The 13,002-nt window shown below is 44.3% G+C and overlaps 1 protein-coding gene across 6 annotated transcripts in view; it reads right to left on the bottom strand.

Moving 5' to 3' along the window:
* The window catches only part of NCOA7 (nuclear receptor coactivator 7), an 88,954-nt gene extending 77,328 nt beyond the window's left edge, over window positions 1-11,626 (bottom strand). For 2 of the 6 annotated variants that reach the window (XM_084512811.1, XM_084512815.1), the window contains exon 1: window positions 7,333-7,530. The gene's annotated coding sequence lies outside the window, so the exon portion shown is untranslated. Of the gene's footprint in view, window positions 1-91; window positions 235-7,332; window positions 7,531-7,665; window positions 7,714-11,452 lie in introns of those variants that run through there. The other 4 variants (XM_084512812.1, XM_084512814.1, XM_084512816.1 and 1 more) reach the window with 4 other exon arrangements.
* Window positions 11,627-13,002: the final 1,376 nt, after the last annotated feature.

The raw sequence follows: 13,002 nt of genomic DNA, 5'->3' as shown, positions 1-13,002 counted from the left end.
TTCAAGTTTTCAGGAAAAAAAAAAATCAAATTTTAACAGCCTAGTGACACTACAATGTTAAAGATCAGCATTTAAATATTCAAACACTTACAAAACAAGACAGAAGAGGTACTCAAAAGGAAAAGGCTCATTTCCAAGCTCCCCCTCAGCATCCCTTTTCCAGTCAAGCCTGCTCCAAGGACCCGTGCACATCCTAGGTCACGGCCGTTCCTCCCTCACCTACCTCCCAGCCAAGAAGCAGACGGGGCTAAGAGGAGGAGCTGGAGGGAAAAGGGAGCCACAGCCTAGTGCAATGGAAATGTTTTCCGATCTGAAACACGGATAACAGAACCAAAAAGCCAGGTCTCCATAGCAACCCCAACTCTGTCACACCGCATACGCTGTATATTAAGTAACATACTGAAGGATTTAATTGTGACAGAAAATCCTGTGTGTTTGTAACACACAAGATTAAGGCTGAAAACCTTGATTGGTTATTTCTGAGCTGCTCAGCCCCCAACATTTACTGCACTATAGGGCTGTGAGTGCGGCCAAGCATGCCGGCACGCAGGCCGCGGCCCAGGGCGCATTCCTGTCACAGCGCTCCCACAGCCCCTCACACCCCTACTGCCACACGGTTAAACGCAGCACTGTTTCTAATTATTTCCTTATTTCTTGCTGAATTCCTTCAGGTATTGCATAACAAAGAATGATTTAGTTCTCTTGCTCTTCTGAAATATCCTCAAAACCTTTATCATCTTTCTGTTTTCCCTTCCTCCAGCTCCTACACAACACTGCAGAGACTTAGCTTCTGGCCTTGTACTGAGAGCCAGCTTGCACTAACATACAAGACAAAAATTTCTATATGAAACCAAATTCACCTTGGTATTTAACAACACGCTCACATTTACCCACCTAATTAATTAGAGAGCCTCTCTGATTAGCTACTTGCTTCTTCACTTGTTTACAGCGACATCGAAGTAATTGCTTGGCCTAGCTCAAGTAGAAGTCAGCCAGAACAGGTAACATTTTTTTTCTCCGTGTTAAAGACATTTATTTTTTTTTTTTGAGGATCTATAATCCATTCAGTTTTGGTGTCAAAAACATAAGATTTGGCAAACCACAATTCAGACGTTTTCACGGGCCCTCTGGAAATCTGTCCAAACTGGGTAGAAACATACACCTTTAAAAAAAAAAAAAAAAAAAAAAAAAAAAAAAGGAAAATGCAGCTTACACCTACCCCATCTGGGTATGTGAGTAATTTGTAGTTAAAAAGCACTGACACATTACCCGTAGGAAGCCCATTATCCCAGAGCTAGATACGTGTTCTTATCAATAACCACTACAAGACTTGGGATTAAAACGTACACTCCAAGCCTAGAGAGCACTGCTGGGTTAACCTAATGAGCAGGCGGTACGTGCCACGAGCTTTCCACAGGTCAACACAGCTTTTCTGAGCTATCTGCTTGCTGAATTCAGTGAAGCAGAAAGATAAAAAGTGAAGAGAAACAGGAAGAAAGATACATTTCAGGGCCAGATAAAGTAAATTTCAATTTATAACACAGTATGCTGTCATCCTAAAGCCTTCCAGTGAGATGATAATCATCTGCAGCTCTTTCATCACCGAATGCCAAACAAACAGCATGTGGGATGAAGAAAAAAAAACAAAACTTAAACATCAGTTATAAAAGTTTCACATGGTACAGTGTTCTAAGTGCAATAAAATGTTTACTGCAAAGCAGTTAAGGGTTGAATACTGTGCTCAGCACTGAAGGTAAAGTCCAGATTTCAATGACATCCATGGAAATTTGGGTGGATAGAGACAGAAAGATGCTCACAGGCAGAAGAGACACTTTTCAAGGCCAATTACCTTTTATGAAGGGATGACAAACATTTTGCCTATGAAACATATTTTCTAAATTGAAACCCTCACAGAAGGGAAATGAAAAATAGCATCCAGAAATCCTATCCTGGTCCACATAACAAAACAACCACATTACAGTTAACAAGCACAGAGAAAAACCCTCTTCATCAGAAGCACCCTGAAATCACATTTATTGCTATAGGTGGCCTCTTCAGCTCTGACAGCCTGCAAACCTCGTTGGCTTTCTGATACCATTTACACAGATTGCCCACAGCACTTCTGAGCCTCGCTCCTGATGGAGCTGGGCTGGATTCTGCAAGAGCAGAGCACTCCTGCTGAACAGAGTCTGGGCATTTCCTTCCCAGAAGTGAGAACAAGGAACATAATGCACCTTTCTTTCTTTTCTCATAATCTGAAACGTGCTTCACAGACTATAAGGACTAGGACCAATTCTCCTGGGCAACATATTTTCTCCATAACTCACTATTCACTGCCTAAAAGCAGCTCACCAACATCCATCACTGCATCAGTCTGGTAGTTTCCTTGCTACCCATACCCTTCGTAGAAGTATCTGGATTTCTTGTATTTATTATCCCAGTAGATTTCCAGGAGAGAGCACCCACTGAGAGCATCTAAGTTGTAAAAGCTGATGTTATCTGCCAGGGACTGAGAGCTACCACAACTGTATTCAGGAAAGGACACTACCAGTTGACAAAACACTGAAACTTGCCACTTGACACAGTGTCATCTGAGTGGGAAACTCACAAGTAAACTAATCTCTGGCTCCTTAATCTCTTTTCATGACAATGTGCTACTTGTACCAAGAGAAACCACGCGATACACTGCGATTTTCAAAACAAATAACCCACTTTTAAATGTATCCACTGACTGATCAGTTCGCAGCAGGGCTCCATTTGAAGGAACACAGAATGCTTGTGTTTAAGGAAACAAATATGCCCCAGCAAACAACCACATGGCATTAGCTCCACATGAGAGATTTCATTTTCAGTCCTGTGTGACTGCAGCAGGACACAAACACAGATGACACCGCAGGCTCCTGCACAATGATATAATGATGGCAGCCCCCTCTCACCATTTATTCACCCCTAGCAATAAGAAGCTATGCCTACCCAACAGAGCTCAGCATCATATCCTTAAAAAAAAAAATAATGGTAAATCAAACAGAATTTCCTCAGCTGATCCCTAAGCACAAGGGCTGGAGAACAGAGAAAGCCACCCTTGTAGTTCCTTTGCAACTCACAGCTCATCTCTTAGCCTCTCAGATGACTGCTCGGGCTGCGTGCTACTTGACCCCTGGTACTTGGGCAGCACGGGGGCCTCCTGTGCCCATCAGCTGTCACACAGTTGTTAAACATTCGACCCGTATCTGCACAAGTGACTGGCTTACTGCAGGCAAAGTCAATCTTTCACCACGCACCTGGATGTGCTTCAGCACACAGGACACGCTGCCCCATAACAAAGTAGAAGTCCAAGATTTGTCCACTTGTTTGCCACCCACTGTCACCAGGATGTCACCACTCGCACCACACGCCTACTGGACAACTCCTGCAGGCTGGAAGCCCTACGAGCTGGGACAGATGGGACTGGCTGGATTTTATGGCATGCGTTATCAGAGCTGCTACCTTTAGCCATCAGTCTTCAGCAGCTTCACCAAACCAAAAAAACAAAAGGCTTGGTAAGAAACCAGGACGGAAAAAAAGGGAGTATGGAAAGTCAAACATTGCTTGTAGATTACAAGAAAAGTTATATTTATAACTTTTAGAATATATTTTAGAATATAAATATATTCTAAATAACATACAAACTATCGTGAGGAACTATCAAGAGAAACTCAAGCCATTTTCCAGCCTACCAAGCTTCACCGTGTTTGGTGCAGCTACCAAAACCTGCATGCAGTATCACACTCAGCTTTACCAGAATAACTCTGAATTTATTTGGAATCGCTACAGCTACTGAAAAGCATTATAGAAATGCCACTTTTTAAGCTGATGGTAAAATAAAGCCCCTGCCATCAAATTGGGGCATTACTTGACCAAGAGACTCTCAATTACAATACACTAATACTACCTATTATGTTCTTTAACTTACATTTTGCACACTGACAGCTGACACAACATGCAAGCACTGCTGAGCTGCTGATACTGAATCATCCCATGTAACATCCCATACAAGCCACAATCCAGGCAGATCCCAACTAGTTTCTGAAATCACAGAATCACCTGAGCTGGCAGGAGGCCATCCACACCTCTTCCCCGCAAAAGTGATGGTTCACAAACATGCATATTTCTTTTCTATTTGTGGTGTTACAAAGAAAACAAAACAGAAAACCAGACAGATGGCATGTGGGACAGAAAACAGAAAAAAAAGGAGAGAAAAAACAACAGACAAGTGTAGTTGCAGAGAAGGAGCACTGTTAGAAAGGTTAAATTACTTGAAAAATGACTCAGGGAATAAATTACCTTTTCTTAAGACACATGTGAGTTCAAGGTAGTAGTTGCTGTCACTGTGAATTTCTGTAAAACAAAGCTGTGATTTCCTCTAACTGGTGCACTGGGACAGCTCCTTGTCTGCCCTAAGTCTTAGATTTTGGGGAAACTGCTCTCAGGTATCTACAGAAACACTGAAGGGAGATCCCCCAAATCAGTCACTAATAGGTGAAACTACTGTAAGAAAACTTGCTTTCTAGAAATGTATAATTCCTATTAATAAAAGGCTTTTAAAACCTGCTAAATAGAGAGGGAATCAAACAAATAATCCGAATTTGATCCTGTAAAGAGGAAGGTAAACACAGATCTTGCCTGTATAGAGATATATTCTGATGCTTTCTGTTCTTGTGAACTTGGTTGGTTCTCAGAAGGAACTACGTTTAGCTTATCAAACAGGAGGCCTGATGCTCAATCACAACACGTGCTACAGGAAACAGAACAACGGAAAGCTGGGAACAGCTTCATCCAGCTGACAAGGTCACAGGACTACACAAGACACAGAGTCTGAGGCATGCAACTGAAAGCTCAGCACATGTTTTAAAAGCAAGATAAGTGATGATCAGAAAGGTTCGTTAGGATTGTGATGTATACTGCATCCATTAAAAGCCCAAGTCCAAAAGTCCAAGCCAAAATTCTTCCTAGAAGATAAAAACTTGTCAAGAAATCTTAGCTTAAGTCGTGAGTGAGCATAAGCTCGTTGCTAGCTCACAATGTGGTACTGAGCTGAAACTCTGGTACGAGCTCTGAAAGCTTGGTCAGAGACTGGGAGCAGCACAGGTGTGAGAGCAGAGCACCGCTCAAGTAACTCACCCTTCCCAGCACCCTTCTGCCAGCTTCTGTACTGCGGCCCATCACGAAGCCCTGGCACACCCTACAAAGCCTGCCTGCACACCATCCTACAGTCAAGAACAGAAATTGCAGATTCATAACTAAGGGCCCCTGGACCGCCGCAGAGTGCTGCCGACTTCGCAACAGAACAAACAGTTCCTCATCAGCATCTTTCGGCTGCAGCTCTGCTGCTTACACCTGCTTGGTACTTTGATCAAGAACAAAGAAGTATGGCTTTCCACCCACAATCAGAAGAGTTTGCAAAGACAAGGGGGAAAAATACCCCCATAGATGTGTTTAATGTATCAATCTGATACAATGTGTTTGTAGTGGGAATATAATCCCTCTGGTCTGCTGTGAACCTCGTCACTGCCTCATTGTTTCATGAATCAGGCTAGGGAGAAATGACTCGGGGATAAGTAAACAAGTCAGATTTCAAAGCATGAAAAATCCGAAAACTTGGTTCTCCTACCCTTATATTTTCTTCCTTGTCAATGGATCTCCTAAGTGAGTTCTCTCAGTGTTGACTTCACTCCTCAGCTGTAGAGTTGTTTCCTCTTTTAAGAAGAATAATACTAACCCACACGGAGTCCCTGAAGCAGCAGCAGGATTTGTGTGTTTTCCTCTTCCACGACAGAGCTGACCCCGAGGCTGAGCTCCCACACAGCAGGGAGCAAGAAACAAGGAGCTCAGAGGTCGGCTGGCACCCTTAGCGTTGTACCAGCAGGCAGATGCTCCGTCAAAATAAGAGCTGAGCCGGTAAAGCCTCAGACGTGTTTGGGTTATTGACTGTGGGGAGGAAGAGATTTGCCCCTCTGTCACTCCTTGGACAGCCACAGCAGATTCACTCAGCCTGCAGAGCCGAGGTAACACAACCGACTGCTGAACAGCCCCTCGATGTGAAGGGCACAAGCCAGGTGCGGGATAAGGAGTTTTACCACTTCTGTTGCTGGTGGTGGTTATATTCCAACTTTCCTGCGCTGCCTCCTAGAAAACACAGGGCAAACGAGACCCTTCATCTTCCACCTAAATCATAGCTGCCTTCTGTAAAGATCTCCAGCTGCCTGGAGCAGCAGTTCCTTGCATCAGATTGTGCTCCAGAGGATTACGCTAATTTCTGCCTTTGGCACGCTCACCCAGATTGGTGACTGCACAGAGCCCCTGCAGCTGCCATACCTATCTATAGGATGCTCACAGCTTTATTCGTAACCTTTTTAAAGAAGCGTTATTCTCCAAGACAAACTACTTTCCAACAATTTCAACTTTATTTAATCGAGCAGAGACACGTATTCCCTAATACTGTAAAACATTTGCAAGTCGTCCACTGAAGAGAAGCCAGGATCCTGAGCTAGGCAAATATTTACAGAAGCAATCCCCAGCCAACCTGAGTCTTCCCTTCTAAAATCCCAGATACACAGAACAACGAAGCAGTGCTCCTATCCAAGAGGACAAGGACCGGTCCAATCAATCCTGAGTCACTTCAGCTCCAAAGGGAATCATTTATCATTTCGGCAGCAGATGTGGTAAATAAAAGCCAGGACGTGGCTGCGGATACAGTGGAAGCACGAGAGAGCAGCCCACTGGGCAAAGGCAAGGCCTGAGCCTCGCAGGCCTGACTCTACAACTTGGATAAATCAGGCTTTTCTGGAAGCGTGCCTTTTTATAGCATAACATGCAACAACAACAGTACTGAATTTAACTGAAATACAGAATTTCCTTCAAACTCAAGCTTTTGCTTCACTTAAAAAAAATAAATAAATAACTAAGGAAAGCCATTAGGAAGCATTTTGCGTCTGCAGGCAGTCCCACCAGCTTCAGTGCAGCTCTCCACAGGACCCAAGCCACTTAGGGGCTCAGATCCTCACAGCCGTTGGTTTATATTTACGGCCATCGCCCGGGTAAAAGGATGAAAGGGAGCACAGCCTACACCCCACGAGACACGCATAATTTTAGCCACGACTTAGGCTTACAGACAGCTACTCCCGATAAAGTCGCTTTCATTCGGAAGCCGTAGGGGCGCGTGCGTTTCCTTGGCTTTCCCTATTGCCTTCCCCACCGGTTTCTCAGACCCTGCGGGCGCACGCACGCAGCCTCGCACCCACGCACCCCAAAAACCAGCACCTGCACGGCGCGGCACCCACCCCGCGTAAATACCTGCTGACACAACGGGCTGCAGGGGCTCTCCCACAGGCGCTCCGAGCATCACCCGGCCGGGGCGGCAGCACCCCGCACCCCGCTCACCCGCACCATGCCCCGGCCCCCGCCGCCCCCCGCAGCCCCGCGGCCGGGCCGGGAGGGGACCGAGGGCGAGCGCGGAACCTTCCAGCAAGGCGCGCGGGGCTCGCAGCGCGGCTGGCGGCAGGGGCACGCCGCAGGCCCGGCTCCCTGCCCGGCCCGGCCCTCCCCTCCCCTCCGCTCCGCTCCGCTCCGCCCGGCCCGGCCCGGCCCTGCCCGCCCCGTGTCTCCTCCTCCGGCCGCCCCCAGCACCTGCAGGGCGGCGGCATGGCGGCGCGGCTCGGCTCGGCCCGGCCCGGCCCTTCCCTTCCCTCCGTCAGGAAGCAGCCTGAAGGGCTGGGAAGCCCAGGGAAGGGCCCTGAGTGTTACAGCACGGGTAAATCCCAAATTCTACCAGACAGGCAATCGTCAACATGTAAAGCAGCCCTGATGGTATACATGTGCGTACAGACAATAAAAAGGCATGCAACAATAAAACTGCAAGCGCTGGGCACGGGTCTGGAAAACAACTGCTGTGCTGTGCACCCATCTGAAAGATCATTGTCCTTATTAGTTATGGTGTTAATACTAGAACTTGTTGGATATATAAGAGAGGGATTTGTCACAGGCCTATTTTTAATCTAACTTGTTTAAAGACCCCTGTCAAAACCATGTGTGTTGATTCCAGGTGTGAATGCAACACTGAAACGGAAACGCAGCCATCTCCCCCCACTACCACCACCCTACTCATAGCATAGGCTTTCTACTGCTCAGTGTCAATGCTGGGTCAAAAATACTAACTTTGCTGCTGTATTTTCAGCTAAAATTGAAGTTTGTACCTGTTGTGTTTTTTCTTTTCCCTGAAACATTTTGCAAGACACAGATTTTCTTTAACACACAGTCTCCGCCTTAGAGGATATGTCTTAAACTTACTACATCTTATACCTGCATTATTACCCAGGCAAAAGATGGCCAATCCCAAAGTTACATCAGCTAAGAACACAAAGTGCTCTCTAACACAACATAGGAGAATGGGCCTGTGCTCCCAGGTGCCCCTCAGGTACTGTGTAGATAACAAAATTTGGGAGAAAAAAAAAAAAAGAGAGAAAAAGAGAAATAAAACTGCAGGCCTAAAATAGTACCACTTACCTGACTTCTTTTGCGTTTGCTGAATATAGCAATAGCAGATACGCAGCCCTAAGCATCAAAGTTGGGGAAAGCCTACTTAATCTCCTAGCTGAACTTAAATGACAATGACAGTGACTAACACCTTATTTTAGCTGCAGGAAAAGTTGTCTCTGTCCTGTCCATCGTCATTCAAAGCACATCACCTGTATTGTCTTGTGTAGGAGACTCTGAGAGTGATGCTAAGATTCCATACAGCAGACAAAGTAACTACACATTTCTTTTCAGTATTTACATTGCCCCAAGCATTTTAAATGTATATTTCAGCTACAGGTATTCAGAAGAAATCACTCAAGCTCCTGTCACAGCAGCAGAATGAGCATGCTGAGGCTGGAACAGAAGCATGTCACAAGTTCTGGTTACAGCACTGTGGGATATCGCCTGGGGTTCAATGCAGAAAGTGTGTGTCGTTGGAAGAAACTGCGTGACTGGATCTAACACACCATTTAATTTTACTGAGTCTGGAAGTAAGCGGTAGTGTCTGACTACCTGTTACAATGATGAACATGATACATAGATATAGGTAGAGATACAAATACACATCACCTTTGGAACAAAATTTAGTTTTGATCTCTGTACAGCACAGATGATAGAAGACAGTCTGAATGAGTTGCTCTCTCCCATGGTAATATGTCCCTGTGGCAATTACTTTGAATAAAAATTATCTAATATTGCTTAATTCATGGTCTTTGTGATATTAAAGTTTAGAATATCCTTACCCCAAGAAAACCTTAAATTCGGGTTGCTCATTCATTTCAGGATCAGACAAATTTGTTTTATCGCTGATTGCGCTACTCTGAAGGCGATGAAAATGCAAGTTTGCTTTTTAATCACTTCCAAATTGAGAATTTTTACCCCAGGAAAAGCTTTCTTACACAAACTCACATGCATAATAACACGTGGAAGACAGAATAGACATGGGATATTTCAGTACAATATCTGAATGGATTTCGATCTCCCACTGAATACCCACAGCAGCGTATATCAATAGAACTGCACACACTGCAGAGAATAAAAACACCACAGATACTAACAGTAAGTTTGTGGCCTGCACTCAGATCAGCTTAGCCAGTATCAGAAAAAAGAAGCAATTGCTCATGCATGGTTCATGTCCTCTTTTTTTAAACATCTGCATCTGTTAGCTCATTTGTTTAAGGAAGATAACCTGCAGTAAAGAATTACGCCGATGAGCCTGAATACCATGAACAGCTCTGTTTTGAAAAGGTATAAAAATAAATGTAGATGGATGTTTTCTGTTCCCATTAATCCTGGTCTTTCCTGATAATTCTTATGATTTTTCACTATGAAATAGTCACAAAATTGGTTTCATACAGGAAAACTTTTACGCCTAATTGAGGTTCTGCTTAATACTACCATGCACTGGGGGCCGACTTCCGTAACAACAACTTGCTATATTTAGCTTGGTTTCAGTTGATGCAAAGAGGAATTTTGCAAGTCTCCCCAGCTAACCCTGTAGTTTTGAACCAATTGCCTAGATTTAAAACAATTTAACATACAGGGGTGTTGTTTTTTTTTTTACGACTTTCACAGAAGTGAAACAGAGAAAGACCAGAGCTTGAAAATCTGTGAGAAGTTCTCCCCAAGTAACTGATACTGTTCACCAGTTTCTACTGTCTAGTAGAGCAAACCAGCAGATGATTCCAAAATGTTCCCCAGAAGAGACTGAGAAAGAAAAATGATTTGTTCACATACACGAAGAGATAATAAAAGTCTTATTTGTTTCAGCTAAGGTAATTTGTTGAGCTCAGTGAGAACACTTGATGAAGCACCCCACTGCCATACCTGATCCCAGACCCCAGGATCACATACATTATAACACAGGCTACGAGGAAAAGCTGACACAGATCTCCCTGGATCAAGAACGGTGTCAGGGGAAGAATGGAACATCAAGGGAGGCAGAAGGAGAACTTGAAAAAATATTTAGAAAAATATTGTTGGTGAGTTACTTCTCTATTTTTCTTCAGTCTTTAAAATGTTTTCTGTAAATAGTAAATAACTAGTCCACACAGTATTAAGACATGACACTGCAAATTCTCACATACTGCCCCCTACCTCTGTTGAAATTAAACTGCAAGAAGATAGAGCAAGTCACCTTAGAGCTTCTAAAATGATCTTGGAACTAGGAATATCAGAATTGATGTAAAATTTGTAAAACTTCTTTCAAGATTCTCCTTAGATTCATTCCATAAAAAAATATTATGATGAAAATAGCTATAAGAAACCCAAACTACAATGGCATTTTTTTCCCCCAGAATATGTTTATGATCTATCAGTTAGGTAACCATTCTGAACATACATAGAATTAAGCATAAAATAGCAAAAGACAGTACAGCATTTTTCCTTCACTCTCCTCTCCATCTCCCTAAAACTGCACATTTGAAGCCAGGATAACTTAAAGAAGAAAAACTGATGCCAAGACTTTCCAGATCAAATATACAGCTGGGGAAAGAGAGGAGTGATAAACACACACATTACACATAATTATAAATAATGTTTACAGTGCCTGTGCACATCAAGGATTTTCCCTGCTACTGAAGTGGGTACCCCAGGTACTAAAGACAATTTGTACTTACCATTGTATAGCAGAAGCATATGCAAATAAAAGACTTTTGGTAAATTAACACATTACTTTGATGTCATTCTTACTCATTTTTTACCTAGTAAGCCTGCTGTCATGCGTCAATTAACAAGGCAAATTAGAGCAATAACAATGCGTAATATATTCATATGGAACAGACAAATTAATCGCATGCTGCTTTACCGCTTGCAGGTACAGTAAGGGCTCTGATTTTTCATCTTTAAATACCCAACTCTGAAGGCTGGGGTACGGCGCCTCTGCCACAGTGCTACTCACTTCGCATTACAGACACACAGCCATCCCGTCGTGTTAGGTGACAAGGAGCATCGGTCTCTGACATCCCTCCCCTGGGGCTCTCAGGACGATCATTCTTCTCCAGCTGGCATCACAGGGACGCAGGCACAGGCAGCGGCTGCTGCTGCGCGGGCAGGAGGCTGAATCGCTGACAGCTTCACCGATGGGTTTCTCTATCGCATGTAGGGAGCCAGAGGAGAGGCACAATCTTTTGTCAGTGCACATGACTTGTACGGAAAAGAAAGCTTTTTCTAAAAATAACCACGTACCCTGTGACTCTCCGTGTTATTTTCCTGGTGGTCATGGGGTCTGTCCCCTCACCACCACAGCCTGGGTTCACACCCTGGAAAAGACTTCTTATTTCGGTGAAGCTTCTCTTGTACGTACATTCGAGTTTTCAGTAATGTTACAGCTGCAATCAAGGGTTCTTTCACTGGTAAATATAAATTTCATCATGTTATTGCACATTCATGTGGACCTACCCTAGTTTTAAAGTGTCTGCCCTGAGTGCTGTTAGTGTCATAGCCACTCTGTAGCTCTGAATCCCATACCCCTCCAAAAGCCTCTTTTGGGGTGAAGGTAAGTGCTCATGGTGGAGGAGACTGTGCTGCTAACAGACACCATGGAGCTGGTTAAGCACACAAATGCATTCAAACCAGCTCAGTTCCTGTGGTTCAGAACTACCTTAATATTTAGTTGGTGTTCCTGGCAGGCTCTGGGATCAAAATACTCACTGTGTTTACAATGGCACATTTACCCTTGGCTCACACTGGCGTGAAACCAGGTCCCACATGGTCTTTCTCTTCAACAAGGGGCACTGGTGACCTGCTGGGACCAGGGACTTTATCACCTTGCCACGTCTCTGTATATATTTCAGGCCACAGTGGCACCTCGGTCTCTGCCTCCAGCACTCCTCGGCATTGTCCCCTCAAGGATGAAAATGCCTTGGTCTTACCAAAGAAGCTGCTATCAACATACGCACGTGAACTGCGGTTCTTGCAGTGTGTAAGGTAACTGACTCTGTCCAACGGGGCCTAATCCTACCGTTACAGTTTTATAAGTTACTTACAACATTGCATACTAAAATCAATCAGTTTGGACAAAAGCAAGCTCCATCTCAATCCAAATGCACACTGTGTTCAAGCCTGCTAATTGAGAGAGGTTTGGTTTGGGCTGAAACGAACCATCGACTCTGCTGGGACTTGGTAAGGCAGAAACCAAACACCCCAAGCCCCTGAGCACACCCCAAGGACGCGGGAGTCCTCCACGTTTGCTTTCTGACTCTGAGGCTGTTAGAGATAAGCTAAGGCATATTTGCAGAATCCACAAGCGTAAAGTCTGAAGCTTATCTCTCTTAATGTGGGAAAGGTTTCTAGTATAATGAATTTCAGAGGCAGAGGGTTTGAGAACTAGCAATTTGCTCGTACAGAGCAAACCCTCTCGTATTATGGACACGGTTTGCGTAGAGGAAACTACTTTGTTATTATAGCTTACAGCTCTGCGTTGCTTATGAAATCACCACTTCTGGGGGA

This window comes from Aythya ferina (genome assembly GCF_964211825.1).
Source record: "Aythya ferina genome assembly, chromosome: 3".
NCBI classification, from domain to species: Eukaryota; Metazoa; Chordata; class Aves; order Anseriformes; family Anatidae; genus Aythya; species Aythya ferina.
Note: the sequence above shows the minus strand (reverse complement) of the source record. Positions and strands in the feature narration are given on the sequence as shown.